General features: G+C 39.5%; 1 protein-coding gene across 9 annotated transcripts in view; it reads left to right on the forward strand.

Moving 5' to 3' along the window:
- The window catches only part of map3k14a (mitogen-activated protein kinase kinase kinase 14a), a 53,101-nt gene that overhangs the window by 4,842 nt on the left and 33,265 nt on the right, over positions 1-14,994 (forward strand). For 3 of the 9 annotated variants that reach the window (XM_057817602.1, XM_057817609.1, XM_057817610.1), the window contains exon 1: positions 7,107-8,491. The exons of 4 other annotated variants lie outside the window; for them this stretch is intronic. The gene's annotated coding sequence lies outside the window, so the exon portion shown is untranslated. Of the gene's footprint in view, positions 1-7,106; positions 8,492-14,994 lie in introns of those variants that run through there. 2 more of the 9 variants (XM_057817605.1, XM_057817604.1) reach the window with 1 other exon arrangement.

A 14,994-nucleotide genomic window follows, 5' to 3' on the forward strand; every position in this document is an offset into this window, starting at 1 on the left:
CTCATGAATATAAACAAAGGAGGAATATAACTCACAAGCGATGCATGTATTAGACACAAACAGTGTGATGGGGCTATGAGAACTGCCACTGAATACTGGATGCGGACGTTAGCTGGTCTGAATAGCACTGTCTATTAGTGTGAGTTTGCGTCGACATATAATCACGTCAGAAAAGCGCGCCGAAACCCAAATAATCAGATGCACTGAATCGCCAGCAGAGGGCGACATTACGCCACATAACATATGCAAGTCACACCCAAGCGCCAGCAGAGGGCGGAAAAACTCCATAAAACAATTAACAAGTCGGCCTTTCACTGTACTGACATTTAAATCTGTCTGAGCGGGCCTAGTGCGTTAATTGTGTCAAATATTTTAACGTGATTAATTTAAAAAATTAATTAACGCCCGTTAACGCGATAATTTTGACAGCCCTAGTTTTAATATCAAATTATTATAACTCTAACTAACATTTATCTTTTAAGAATTATTTGTCTTAAAAATAGAGGATCCCTTTAAAGCAAAACTTGGTAACTTTTCAGTTTTTGGTCTCTTTTAGCGACGCCGGTGGACAAAAGCGGTAGTGTTTTACCTTAAGGAAAACTGTTTCCCACGAGGACCAGCGCTGCGTTTCCCATAAGGAACAGTGCACACCCGTATAGTGTCGTTAAATCATCAATTAATCAAAAGTTAATCTCCCGGTTGCCTGCAGATGGATTCAACAACACTTCTGTTTCCAGCGGCTCAGTGAAGGATGAATAGTAATAAGGTAGCGAATCCAGTTGTGGCTAAACAATCGCATATGACACCAGCAAGTGAAAGCCGGGCCTATGTTTATTCTGTTTATCCTGGAAGCCCGCCTTTTTTCCTCCTCAGACAAAACTTTTTGTCTCTTTTTTTGCTCTGCCATCATTGCAGAATTCGCGCGTTCGCATCAACTTCAGTCTTTATAATGAATGGGGAGAGATGGGAAGTGACGTATGCCGTAATGCAGTCAGCACATTTGTAGGTTTGTTTTTCTGTGCGTGGCAGAGTTCCTGCCCCCCTCCTCAAAGTTAATTACTGCCGGTGAAAGCGATACAAACCTCCTCAAGATAAAAAAATAGGTGTCAGTCGACATATCACAAATGTTATGAAACTATTTTATAAAGGTTGAAAAGTTACCAAGTGTTGCTTTAACTAATTGGCAGCCTTGATAACGCTACACATCAAATTCATTCAAACTGGGATGATTGACTGTCATTGTTTATCTTTCAGTGCCATTGACGGTGGTAGACGTCCTATTCATTTTGACTGGCAGTGGCAAACGAATGTTTGTTCAAAATGAATTCGACGTCATGCACCGTCAATGGCAGCTAATGAGTTAAAACTGCAAGCAGGTATAGACAAGCCACTACTAACACTTTTTCATATTCAAAATTAGTGATGCACCAATACCATATTTTGGCTCCTGATAGCGATTCTGCTCCCCGGCTGTGGGGTATTGGCTGATGCAGATATTGGACCGAGACCAGTTTTTTTTTTTTTTTTTTTTTTTAAACATATACAATTTTTTTTTCCTTTTAATACTAAATTCCTGCATACTCACTTGAATATGAAATACAGTGGTATGAAAAAGTATCTGAAAATTAGGAATTTCTCAAATTTCTGCATAAAATCACCATCAAATGTGATCTGATATTTGTCACACTCACACAGATGAAAAAAGTGTCAGCTTTAGCTAAAACCACCCAAACATTTATAGGTTTTCATATTTTAATGAGGATAGTATGCAATCAATGACAGAAGGGGGAAAATAAGTAAGTGAACCATCACATTGAATATTTTGTGGCCCCCCACTTTGGCAGCAATAACTTCAACCAGACGCTTCCTGTAGCTGCAGATCATTCTGGCATATCAATCTGGACTAATCTTGGCCCAGTCTTCTCTAAAAAACTGCTGTAGTTATTAGTCTGATTCCTGGGATGTCTGGCATGAATCGCTGTCTTTAGATCATGCCACAGCATCTCAATGGGGTTCATGTCATGAACTTTGACTTGGCCACTCCAGAACGTGTATTTTGTTCTTCTGAAACCATTATGAAGTTGATTCACTTCTGTGTTTAGGATCATAGGTCTTGTTGCAGCATCCATCCTCTTTTCAGCTTCAACTGTCTGACAGACGGCCTCAGGTTTTCCTGCAAAACATCCTGATAAACTTTGGAATTCATTCTTCCATTAATGATTGCAAGTTGTACAGGCCCTGAGGTAGCAAAACGGCCCCAAATCATGATGTGGGGATGATGTGTTGATGTTGGTGAGCTGTTCCATTTTTCCTCTAGACATGACGTTGTGTGTTACTTCCAAACAATTCAGTCCACAAAATATTTTGCCAAAACTTTTGTGGAGTGTCCAAGTGCCTTTTTGGAACATTAAACGAGCAACAATGTTTTTTTTAGACAGCAGAGGCTTCCTCCGTGGAGTCCCCCCCATGAACATCATTCTTGGCCATAGTTTTACATATAGTTGATGTGTGCACAGAGATATTGGACTGTTCCAGTGATTTCTGTAAGTCTTTAGCAGACACTATAGGGTTCTTTTTTTACCCCTGTCAGTATTCTGCGCTGAACTGAATTGGTTGTTTTAATCAAAGCACACACTGTATTTTGATCTGTGTGATTTTGACAAAGATCAGATCACATTTGATGGTGATTTTATGTAGAAATGTGAGAAATTCCACAAGGTTTAGATACTTTTTCATACCACTGTAATTGCTATCATAGGTTGGTCTGACACTGCTTAACAACCTTTGTGCCTACCAGGTATGGTTGACAATAAATGAGTGAACTCTAAAACTTGAGACTCAAAATGTTCTCAAAGGCCAAAATTCTTTTATATATATATATATATATATATATTTATTAAATTTGGTATCAAGACTGAAACTCATATTAAGTCCACAGTCACTGCCATTATACAACATTAGTACATTAGCTTAGCTCATATTCTAATCACTTATGCTATCAGAGGACACAAAATGATATTCTTGAGAGACTATATTCAGTGATAGAATTTTTTTTTCAGCCGCAAACAAACATTACACACGTGACAGGCAATTGTTTGGCAAGTGATGAAACAACTTGGATCCAATAGTTGCCACGCGTCCTTTGTGAAATGCTGTGCCGTGTGTGTGACACTGAAAGACGAGCCCCTTTTTTCACTACTCTTACTAAAGCCTTTGGAATTTCATTAATCTGCGTGGGTGGGTGTATGCGCCACAAGTTAGCTCAAGATAGCCACTGTCACTGTGCAAACATGAAATCAAGAGTATGCTCACAATGTAAGATTCATTTAACAATGTTTATTTTCGTGACTGTAGTTTGGAATCAAATGTTTGTTGTTTCCCATATCCCAAAACACCGCAGTATGTGCAGGGTTAATCCTTTGATACTTAGCTGAACAAAAGTCTCATCTAACGTCATCTGTCGTACTTTTTTGGGACCTCATAGTAAGGTTTTGATCAGTTTCTGGATTATACAACTGCAGATGCGCGAACCTGCCTAATAATCCAACAATTGATCATCAATAACAGTGCATTTTTGGGGGGCGTTGTTGATTAATTCATTTAGTGACAGTGATACGAATGCAAGAGGGAATACAGGAAAGACTAGGACAAGACAGTGCAGAGAAATAGTGATGTTTTAAAGAGAACCACAGATAGAAAGACTTGTTGTTCTTAAAAGATAAACGTTATTATAAGTTAAAATAATTGGATATTAAAACCCCTCTTGATGTTTTCATTTTTATACAAGTTCTAAAATTAGTTTGACTAATAGGTCGCCGTTGTTGTTGACGTCGCAGTGCGGTGACGTCACTGGGTTACGCTGCCGGGCTTCCAGAGTATGACTCTAGCAACACAAACATGTCATCTGTTCAGCCCTTTCAATTTGAACCTGAGAGGAACATTAATGAGCAGAACAGCACTGTCGATATTACAAAAGGAGCAGCAAAAGCAAAATGAACAGGAAAGACGAGATTAGACGAGACGAGAGTAGGACAAAACTGGTCTTCTGCCAAAATATGCTACACTGGCGAAACGTTCTACAAGAGGTGAATTTGACACCCATAGTGCTACGGTGCGCTTTCAGCTTGTTTTGTTTAGATGCATACAGACAGAACATACTAAAGATGCCTTGAGAAAATACTTCAACGTAGTAATATCAGATAAGAGTGGTTTAAATACGCTACGTGACTAATGTGGTCAACAGCTCAACAATCTGCTTTAAAGCTACCACAAGAAAACAATTCTTGAAAGTATAAGTGGGAAACACATGCTAAAAGTATTTCGAGGTAATAAAAGACTTAATAAAAACACAAATAGTAAGTACTGTATTTTTCGGACTATAAGTCGCACCTGAGTATAAGTCGCACCAGCCATAAAATGCCCAACGAAGAGGAAAAAAACATATATAAGTCGCATTTTTGGGGGAAATTTACTTGATAGAATCTAACACATAGAACAGATATGTCATCTTGAAAGGCAATTTAATATAAAAATACAATAGAGAACAACATGCTGAATAAGTATACATTATGATGTTACATGATGCATGAACAACGAAATGCGAATATACTGTCCTCAACAGGACGCTACGGCTCGGTCCTGGCTATACAGCGAGCTAAACTCCCAGATGACGATGCTGGACGTCCGTATAATTTGCTGAATCAATTTCGTCCTCGATACCAAACAGGTTCGCATCAACGTAAATAAATGAAAATTAGGTGCTATTACAGCAGTGACACAAATGGTTAGCATGCGTTTGCTAGCATTAGCACATCGTTCAAAAAACCACACAAGTGGCTCTAAGTGTCCGATCGCAGGTGGGAAACACACAACAACAACAGAAAAGATGATACACACAGGCGTTGCCTCTGTAGAGATATTTTAAAAGCATAAACAATGAACATAGGTTCGCACCCGTGTCTCTCTCTCTCGCCCACTTGCTTAGAGACGCTGCGTAGCTGTCCGTCTTCTTCTGGCGTGTGAGCGCTCTTCTTCGTGTAAACAAGTGCGAGTGCGCCCCCACTTGGGCGTGAAAGCGCCACAAATTAAAAGCATGCATTTCAATATAAAAAAAGTCAATAATACAATTGAACACACATTGCCAAAGGCAGAACGCGAACGTGGCCATAGCTATTAAGAGTTATTCAGATAACTATAGCATAAAGAACATGCTAACAAATTTACCAAACCACCAGTGACTAGGGATGGGAATTGATAGGATTTTTACGATTCCGATTCCATTATCGATATTGCTTAACGATTCGATTCTTTATCGATTCTCTTATCGATTCTAATTTGGGAAAAAAGAAGAACAAACGTTTTGATTGGCATCGAGTTTGTTTAATCAGAAGTCACAACCTTACAAACTCACACCGAGATCAAAAGAGGCCCAAAGCCTCAATGTTAACTGTGGCAATAAGTGGCAAATACACAAGAATGTGTAACATTTTACTGAAACGTTTATCTAATAGAAATAAAAAATATTGGTATATATATAGGCAGATAGGTTTTTGTTCTGCCTTTGGCAATATGTGTTAAAGCAGGGGTCCCCAAACTTTTTCCTGTGAGGGCCACATAACTTTTCCCTTCTCTGATGAGGGGCCGGGGTCAGTTTGTTACAGAAAAAGTGTGACGATTGCAGAAGTGCATAAATGTAAAAAAATATTGTTTTTCAGAAAGCAACAATCAAATAACCCTTTCTGGATTCTTTATAATAATAATAATAATAATAATAATTAATAATAAAAACACTATTAATCAAATAGATAATAACCAAATAACCCTCTCTGAATTCTTCAAGGAAAAGGCCAGAAAATAAATAACACGATTGAGAAAAAAAAAAAAAAAAATTCAAAATGGCCGGACCAAATGTGGAGGCGGGCCATATATGGGCCGCGGGCCGCAGTTTGAGGACCACTGGAGCGCGCATACACCCAAAGAAGAAATGCCGCATCCAAGTGAGTGAGAGAGGGAAACACTTCTACGAGCCTACGTTCTTTGTTAATGTTAATATCTACAGAGGCAACGCCTGTATGTATCATCTTTTGTGTTGTTGTTGTTGTGTTTCCACTCGCGATCGGACACTTAAGTCCAGTTGTGTAGTGGTTTGAACGATGTGCTAATGCTAGCGAACGAATGCTAACCATACTGTTATTAGCAGCTAATCATCGCTGATTTACTTTGATGCAAACCTGTTTGTTATTGGGGACGAAATTGATTTGTTTCATTTCTATTCTTAGTTTCACTCTTCAAGTGATGGTTGAATAAAGTCAGCAAATTATACCAACGTCTTCTGCATCGTCGTTTGGGAGTTTAGCTAACTGTATAGCCGGGACTTTGTACTGTGAAGACACACTTTCAAGCGTTTGAACCTACGTGCTGTCATTGTTATGTTTATGGCTGCAATGCTCGTGCTTACCCGTCGTAACCTTTCATTTTCACACTCTTTCCTGGTGAAGTGTAGTCAAACTTTGGAGCGAGTGGTTCTTGGCGCCATGCTAGTTTGATGCATTTGGACAACAAGACAGTCACGACGCAATATGCGTCTTCAGGACTCGTTAAAGGGATCGTTAAGGCTTTTTCATTGTGATGTCGAGGCCTCGAAACACTCGGAACCGGTTCCGAATTGGAATCGGATTTCGATTCCCATCCCTACCAGTGACACTCCAAAACACCAAAATAACATGTGAAATGATATCATAATGTGTTAATAATTTCACACATAAGTCGCTCCTGTGTATAAGTCGCACCCCCAGCCAAAGGATGAAAAAAACTGCGACTTACAGTCAGAAAAATACGGTACTGGCCGCTTTTAACCGATGTGCGAGTGTGTTGGACGTCCCGCCGCGGAATTGCAGAACACCGGTAACGTTCGTCTAGTGACAGTGACAAACTACGTCATCACCCCGAGTGTCTACTGCGCGCATAAAACATGGCGCCCTCTGTAGGTCAAAACATGTTCTAAATTGTATAGATTTTTAAATCAATGGCAATATTTTTTTTGTTTCTAATGACATATTTTAGTAAAAGAGAACAATTGTAGCTTATTAGATTCTACAAGTCTTTAAGTCCGAGGTTCCCTTTAACGCAATGGCTGCCATTGGGGCTGGCAGTGATCAAACGATCGCTCCCCAATCAAAATTGATTGGAAGTCTATTGCTGTCAGTGGCAGTCAAAGAGTTAATGGTATCTTGAAGCAGTTGTGACTAAACAGTGGGCACATCATTTTGGTTGACAGTGGAAAGATCAGCATGACCGCAAATACTCCTCAGGTTGGTTGGCACATCTGGCACACTGTTCTGTGGTTCTGGGTTCATTTCCGGCACCTTGCATGCGTGGTTTTCTCCAGGACACCTGTGAACTATTCGCCATTGTGAGCATGTTTGGGCTACTACTTTTACAGACCTAATTGTGTGAATGCTTTGCAAAGCAAAGCCTCCCCACATATTTGTATGTTTTTTCCTGTCCATTTTTTTCGCCGAATAGCACACTCACCTTGACGGATTCTCTCCATTCCAACTTCAAAATGTTTCAAAAATATCATTCAACCTAGGGTCTTTTTCAATTTCACCCGTACTTTTTACGGTTGTGGCAAAACCACAGTTTTTGGGGCCAAAAAAGCTCCATTCATTTCCAAATCAAATCAGGAATTCAAGGCGAACAAAAGTTTTACACAGGTGGAGAATATAGATGAAGTGACCAAAAATGCCCTAAATTCATCAAGAAATTATGCAAAATGTACAGGAAGTAAGCCCGGAATGGTCCAAAATATGCAGGAAGTGACCTAAAATCAAGAGGAAATAACCTGTAAGTACCCTAATTTTTGGGACGTGATCCAAAAAATTGCCATTGACAACGAAATTGCCATTGAAAACGATCAAGTCCAATAATCTCATTAAAACTGAGAAGACCAGCTGTGAAGGCTCATCAGTGCCATTGACGGCATTAGGCGTCCATTCCATTTTGACTCCCAGTCAATGTTGACCCAAAAGTGTCCCAAAATTAATGGGAAGTGACCAAAAATCTACAGGACATGACTCATCGCAGATACAGCAAACCATCCCCGTTTCTCTAGAAATTATGTTTTCCAGTTGGCACAAGAGGATCCACTTTTGCTATTGTTGCTCCTTGTCATGCTTTTTTGCACCTCAGAGCCGTTGAGTAAGTTTTGCCTCGAGCCAAATAGGCCGCAGCGATGCGTTTCCCCTAAGTCGACAAACTCCTCCTACCAAAGGAGTGCAGCAGCAGAACAGTAAATGTCAAGAGCACAAAGGACAGGAATCACTTTCAACCATGTAGAGGAACAAGTAAGATTCAGTGCGCATTCTCTGGGACAATTTTGTGCTTGTTATTTTTATTTTTTCTTGGTAACTCGTCACGTCTACTTTCTTTCCCCTTGTCCGGGGTGTGTCTGTATCTACACTCGGATTGCTTTGTTCTGCGGCGGTGGAAGGTAATGACCTCACTCAACCAACAGCTTGAAATACAACATGCATTCTCACTGCCTATCTGAAAGAATACAGTTTGTGCGTTAATGGATTGAGTTTGTAATGTAACTCATCGAGTCATACTTGTCTATTGTTAGTGGCTCAATTGTCATGCACTTCCTTGAACTGAAACTGAATATTTGAATTATTTGACACGACTCAACTCTCCTCACCGAGCCCAAATATGTCTGTACCACTGAAAAAAGTTTTTTTTCCTAACCTTAACTCAGGGGTGTCCAAACTTTTTTCTTCGAGGGCCGGTTTCAGAAAAATCAAAGCATGCAAGGTTTAACTTGAAACATGTCTTTAAAGGGTACCACGGATAGAAAGACATGTAGTTCTTAAAAGATAAATGTTAGTACGAGTTATAATTGATATCAAAACCCTTCTTAATGTTTTCTTTTTAACAGAATTTTAAAAATTATTTTAACTAGTAGGTCGCCATTGTTGTTGACGTCGCAGGGCGGTGACGTCACATGGGTATGCTGCCGGACTTCCACAGTGTCACTCTTTAACTACATAAACATGTCATCGGTTCTGCCCTTCTAATTTGAACCCAAGTCGAACATTAATGAGAATGTCAGCAAAAGCTAAATTAACAGGAAAGAAGGGATGAGACGAGTGGCATTCATGTGTCAAGTTCGCTAGTGACAGCACTCTCCTGCTCTAGTGACGAGAACAGAAGAATGATGTCAAAAACTGTTTGCAGATCTTCACGGTAAACTATTGTGTGAACCAAGGTATTCCAATTTTATTATAGAGATACTTAGCATTCAGAGCTGTCGTGTTTGATTATTTTTGCTGATAGCCCAGGGCTGTGCATCACAGCACACGAAAACGTTGATGCAGTTTGCCTCTACCGAGACGTCTAATGACGTCTTCCATTATTTTTGTCATGTAAAGCAGATGTCCAGATTGTTGATAATCCTGCTGGTGTTCTCAGATTTATCAGATTTATCAGAAGTTGCTCCCGAAGATTGCTTCTTGCTGAATAAGCGACAAGGAAAACAAATAAATAAATAAAACTTAGTTTGATTGCTGGTTATTCGTAACATTTTCTGCCCAACAGATTAGAATGGCGGCTTATTTTGCACATTGCGATCAAAGAGGCAGAGAGAAGAGAGTGAACACAGGCGTTCAGATTCGTAGCTGGGACCGCGCCGTTTATTGGCATAAGCTTCGGCAACCTCTCAAAAAATTATGTTCACAAAAAGAAAAGTACTCCAATCTGTATTAATGAGGATCTATTCTCACACAGTTAAACAACAATGCAAAGAGAACTGGCATTCACAATTTCACAATCAAAATAGATTTGCAAAATACACATAAAACTTAGACTTTGCTCAAACTCTATTTAAACATTTTAGCAACTCGTTTAGCTCAAGGAGTACACTGGATGGCAATATTTAGTCTCAATATACAAGCTATGATGCTGGAAGCAATTTCCAGGAGTCTTGCATGTTGTCAGGACAACATACAAATAAAGCACAAGGCACAATGGACCCGCAATAAAAAAAAAAGGAAACTACGGTGTCAGTCGAGGGACAAAACCCACTCATTGGCTTGAGCTCTAATTAATTTAAAACTCTAGATTGACACCATGTGGTGTATTTAAATGACTACCTCACATAGTTCAAGAGTGACACTGTGGAAGTACGGCAGCGTACCCTGTGACGTAAACGCCCTGCTATGTCAACAAAAACTGGCAAGCTACTAGTTTATTTTTTGGTTTAAAATTTTACAAATTTATTTAACCGAAAACATTAAGAGGGGTTTTAATATCAAATTATTATAACTCATACTTACATTTATCTTTTAAGAACTACATGTCTTTCTATCCGTGATACCCTTTAAGTTTTGACTCACGAGAGGCACTGATTAAGTGACGAGCTCCATCTAGTGTTGAAACTGAGAATTGCAACAGAATATAGGGTGAAATCAAGCTTCTTGTGCAGGCCATATTCAATGACATTTCCATAATTTGCTGCAAGCCGTAGTTCGGACACCCCTGCCTTAACTCATTGACTGTCTTGACGCCGATCAACATCCAATCCATTTGAAGTGGATTGGATGTCTACTAGGGATAAAGACATGAGTTGATTAGATGTCTACGAGTGACAAATCAAGTCACTGCAGAAGTACGAAAAAGGCCACATAATCGGATGTCTTTTATCGTCAATGGCACTAAAAGAGTAAGGTGTTGCATCTATTTTGTGGATAATTTTTACATAAAAACCCCTGAGAAATGTCATTGCTGTGGTTTGGTATGTTCTTAAGCAGGTGGACAGTAGATGTTTGTTTTTTTTGGGCTGCTTCCTGTCCTGGAAATGTCAGTGTAGCTGATTGAAGTCAGCACGCAGAATAAATGTCATCTGAGGTGTCGGGTTTACTTGTCGGGAACAGGCAAGAGTAGTAAAGAAGACCTGGCAATAAAACAATACAACGAAACCTGAATTTACTTTTAGAAAGTAGTCATATTATTAACTCATTGGCCGACAGTGACATTTGGACTGGGAGAGACAGGCAGCTGAATACAAATGAAAATCTGTCATCGATGTTGAAGAAAATGGTCCCTGACTAGCATCCAACTTGCAAAGTTGATTAGCAGCAGTGTGGATTTGATGTCTGTTGTTGTCATTAGCAGTTAATAGGTTAGGAGGGCTGGCAGTAAATCGACAAATTACCATTCACTTGCACCTTCTCAATTCAAATTGGTTAGAGGTCTAGTTTTCAATTGATAACTCACGAGTAGATTAGTTGTCTACTCGTGACAAACATAGAGCTGAAACGAATACTCGAGCAACTCGAGTAACTCAAGTTTAAAAACTGATCCGAGTAATTTTATTCACCTCGAGGAATCGTTTAATTATGCCAGCTCTAAGCATCCCGTTTTGCCCGGACTACTTTTAATGCGGGACAACGCGCTGACGTCACGCGCGTAGAGGAAGAATCAATTTAAAATAAATAAATAAATAAAAACTTACCGCAGCCGACAGTCGCTACGAACTACACAGACATTGCTAAAAACTACGCCCGCATTATGCTAGTTTGGTAGCAGGTAGTGTCCGATGCGTCTCATAGATATCGCTTGCATTTAGGACTAGATGCGAATTGACAGACTCGACCGCGTCTGGGCAGCGTTAGTAAACAGCCGCCATCTTTAAGCAATAGACTTCTCATCACTAATAAATATAACGTTACTGTCACATGCTCACGTAACGTTAGCCCTTCGGAGGGCTAGGTTTCTATTGATTATGACCACTGTCGATGCGTGGCTAACGTGTCTTACACACAGGCTTTATTTAATCTGTAAAAACACAGCGCTGTAGTGTTGAGGGTGTAAAATTAAAACATAATAAAGTTAACTGTCAAGTTTTAGCTCAGTAGTCATTGCTGAATAAATGTGCTCCAATACAGCAGGTATCATACATTTATTTTGAACACTGCAAAAACTCAAAATCCTACCAGTACTTACAGTTTAGACAAACTTAAAACTTAAAAATAGCTTGACACAAATGGAAACTAAATTGAAACACGTGGGAAAAACACGTAGCTTTCAAGTGATGTGTGTTATCAAGCGTAATTACATTTTTAGGTAAGAAATATGTTGGGTTTTATATATATAAATATATAAGGTCTAGACGTTTTTTGAGTGAAAGCAATTTTTTTTTTCCCAGTCACATCTTAGATGCAATTGTTGGCTGTTTTCAACAATGTACATCGAAAATAATGACATTGATTGACTGAAAATGGTTCAATATTGGATTAAATGTATTTTTTTCTCATGTATATGTATAATTGCTCTTTACCTAAAAAAAAAAAAAAAATTTTTTTTATCCGATTACTCGATTAATCGATAGAATTTTCAGTCAATTACTCGATTACTAAAATATTTGATAGCTGCAGCCCTAGACAAACATATTACAATTCACTGTAGAGGGATGATTGGACCCCACACGTTTGGGCGTCCATCATCGTCAATGGCACTGAAATAGTTAATGTGTAGTTTATACACAGATGTAACATGACATCTGTAATCTTGAATATTTTCTTCAACAGAACTCTTTCTAAATAGTGTCCTTTGGTGTTCAGTAAGACTGAAACCAAAGTGAAGAATTTTAGGTTTAGGAAAAAATATGGCTGTTAAAATATCATTAGTGCCAAGTTTATACTCTAAACCAGTGTTTTTCAACCAGTGTCTACCAGCACGTCTACGGTACATCATTTGATTAGACTCGTCACGTGTTGATATACTGTACACGAAAGTGTCTTTTTCATTTTATCCATATGTGACGACCGTCAATCCTCCCAGTTTTATTCCAACACATTGTCGAGGATAGCAAGGTGGCTGATGGATAAAAATCCGAGCAGTTCTTTAACGCGACACGAGCAGCGCCACGGTGCCAAGCAAGCTTAAATATTATCTCCAAACGAAACACCCGTCGCTGCAAAACAAGTCAATGGACTATTTTGTTGGCCTTTGTGAAAACACAGAGAAACCACACTGTGGCAGGGACATTAATACTACAGTACCTGTCTGCAAAGCCATTGTCAGCGAGATGCTCAGCCCTGATGCGGTTAAAGACATTGCTAAAGTCCCCCTGTCTAATAATTCTTAGCTTTTCAAGCCTAACTGCTATAAAAAAATGAAAGCAGAGAGAGACTTACCATATTTTTCTGACTGTAAGTCGCACCTGAGTATAAGTCGCACCGGCCATAAAATGCCCAACGAAGAGGGAAAAAACATATATAAGTCGCACCGGAGTATAAGTCGCATTTTTGGGGGAAATTTACTTGATAAAATCCAACACATAGAACAGATATGTCATCTTGAAAGGTAATTTAATATAAAGATACAATGGAGAACAACATGCTAAATAAGTGTACAGTATGGTGTTACATGATGCATCAACAACAAAATGCGAATACACTGTCCTCACCAGGACGCTACGGCTCGGTCCTGGCTATACAGCGAGCTAAACTCTCAAATGACGATGCTTGACGTCCGTAGAATATGCCGAATCAATTTCTTCCACGATACCAAACAGGTTCGCATCAAAGTAAATAAATGATAATTAGCTGCTATTAAAGCAATGACACAAACGGTTAGCATGCATTCGCTAGCATTAGCACTTCATTCAAAAAAAACACACAACTGGCTCTAAGTGTCCGATCGTGGGTGGCAAACACACAGCAACAACAGAAAAGATGATACACACAGGCGTTGCCTCTGTAGAGATATTTTAGAAGCATAAACGATGAATGTAGGTTCGCAGCCGTGTTTCTCTCTCTCTCTCTCTCTCTCTCGCCCACTCGCTCAGAGACGCTGCGTAGCTGTCCGTCTTATCCTGGCGTGTGAGCGCTCTTCTTCGTGTAAACAAGTGCAAGTGCGCCCCCACTTGGGCGTGAAAGTGCCACAAATTAAAAGCAGCAAACAGCAATTGTGCAGTGACATGGCTTCCTGGATCCCTTTTATATACACCAATCTTCATCATTCACAAATAAACCCCCTTACCCTGGATTAAGATGTATTATATGAAAACGAGAGATGTCCCAATCGCATATTTTTTGCACCCGAGTCAGAGTCGCCTGATTTTGAGAATCTGCCGATGCCGAGTCCCAATCCGATACCACAAAAAAAGTTGTTGTTTTTTTCCGTTTATTTCATTTTATTTGTTTTTTTACGCTCACGCTGCTAAGAACAGCCTCTCACTTACACAATAAATGAGTGGCTACAGCACACTTTAGACTGTGGACCAAACTTAACGATAATTAACACATTTGTGCGTTTGATCGTAGAGCTACCGAGGCGAGTACTTACCAAACGGCAGCTGCGCTGGTGACCAAGAAAACCAGTTTGATCGCACTGCTTAACAGGAGGGAGGGTGAGAGGCTGTAAGAGCATGAAGCAGAAAAACTTTTTTTTTTTTTTTTTTAATTAAAAACCCGATACTTTTCACCCGATTCAGATTCTCTGAAAAATGACGCGATTTTCAATCATGTGATCGGATCGGGATATTTCTAATGAATACAATGTGGTTATAGTCATCCAGCAAAGTCTTCCCAAACAGACCTATTCAAGTCATCTGGTGAAAATTTTTCTAGTTTTAATATCGCAATATATATCGGAAACCCCCAAAAGGTCGTAATATCAGTTTTTTCCAGTATCGTTCAGCCCTACCTTCAACTACCTATTACTTGTCGACACCTACTAGACGTGTGCATCGGCACTGTCCTCACGATTCGATTCGATTACGATTCGGAGGGCTACGATTCGATTCGGTCCGATTCGGCAATGCATCGCGATGCATTAAAGCCTGGGATGCATTAAAATTCTAAAGCAAAGCATATTTTTCGTGAATCATGAGGCAACACAAGCGGTCAGACATTAAACAACTTTTTATTGGCTCTTGTGTCACTCCTGGTTGAAGTCAAATGAAAATACTTTCAGATATATATATTTAAAAAA

Source organism: Corythoichthys intestinalis, chromosome 16 (assembly GCF_030265065.1).
Source record: "Corythoichthys intestinalis isolate RoL2023-P3 chromosome 16, ASM3026506v1, whole genome shotgun sequence".
Taxonomy (NCBI): domain Eukaryota; kingdom Metazoa; phylum Chordata; class Actinopteri; order Syngnathiformes; family Syngnathidae; genus Corythoichthys; species Corythoichthys intestinalis.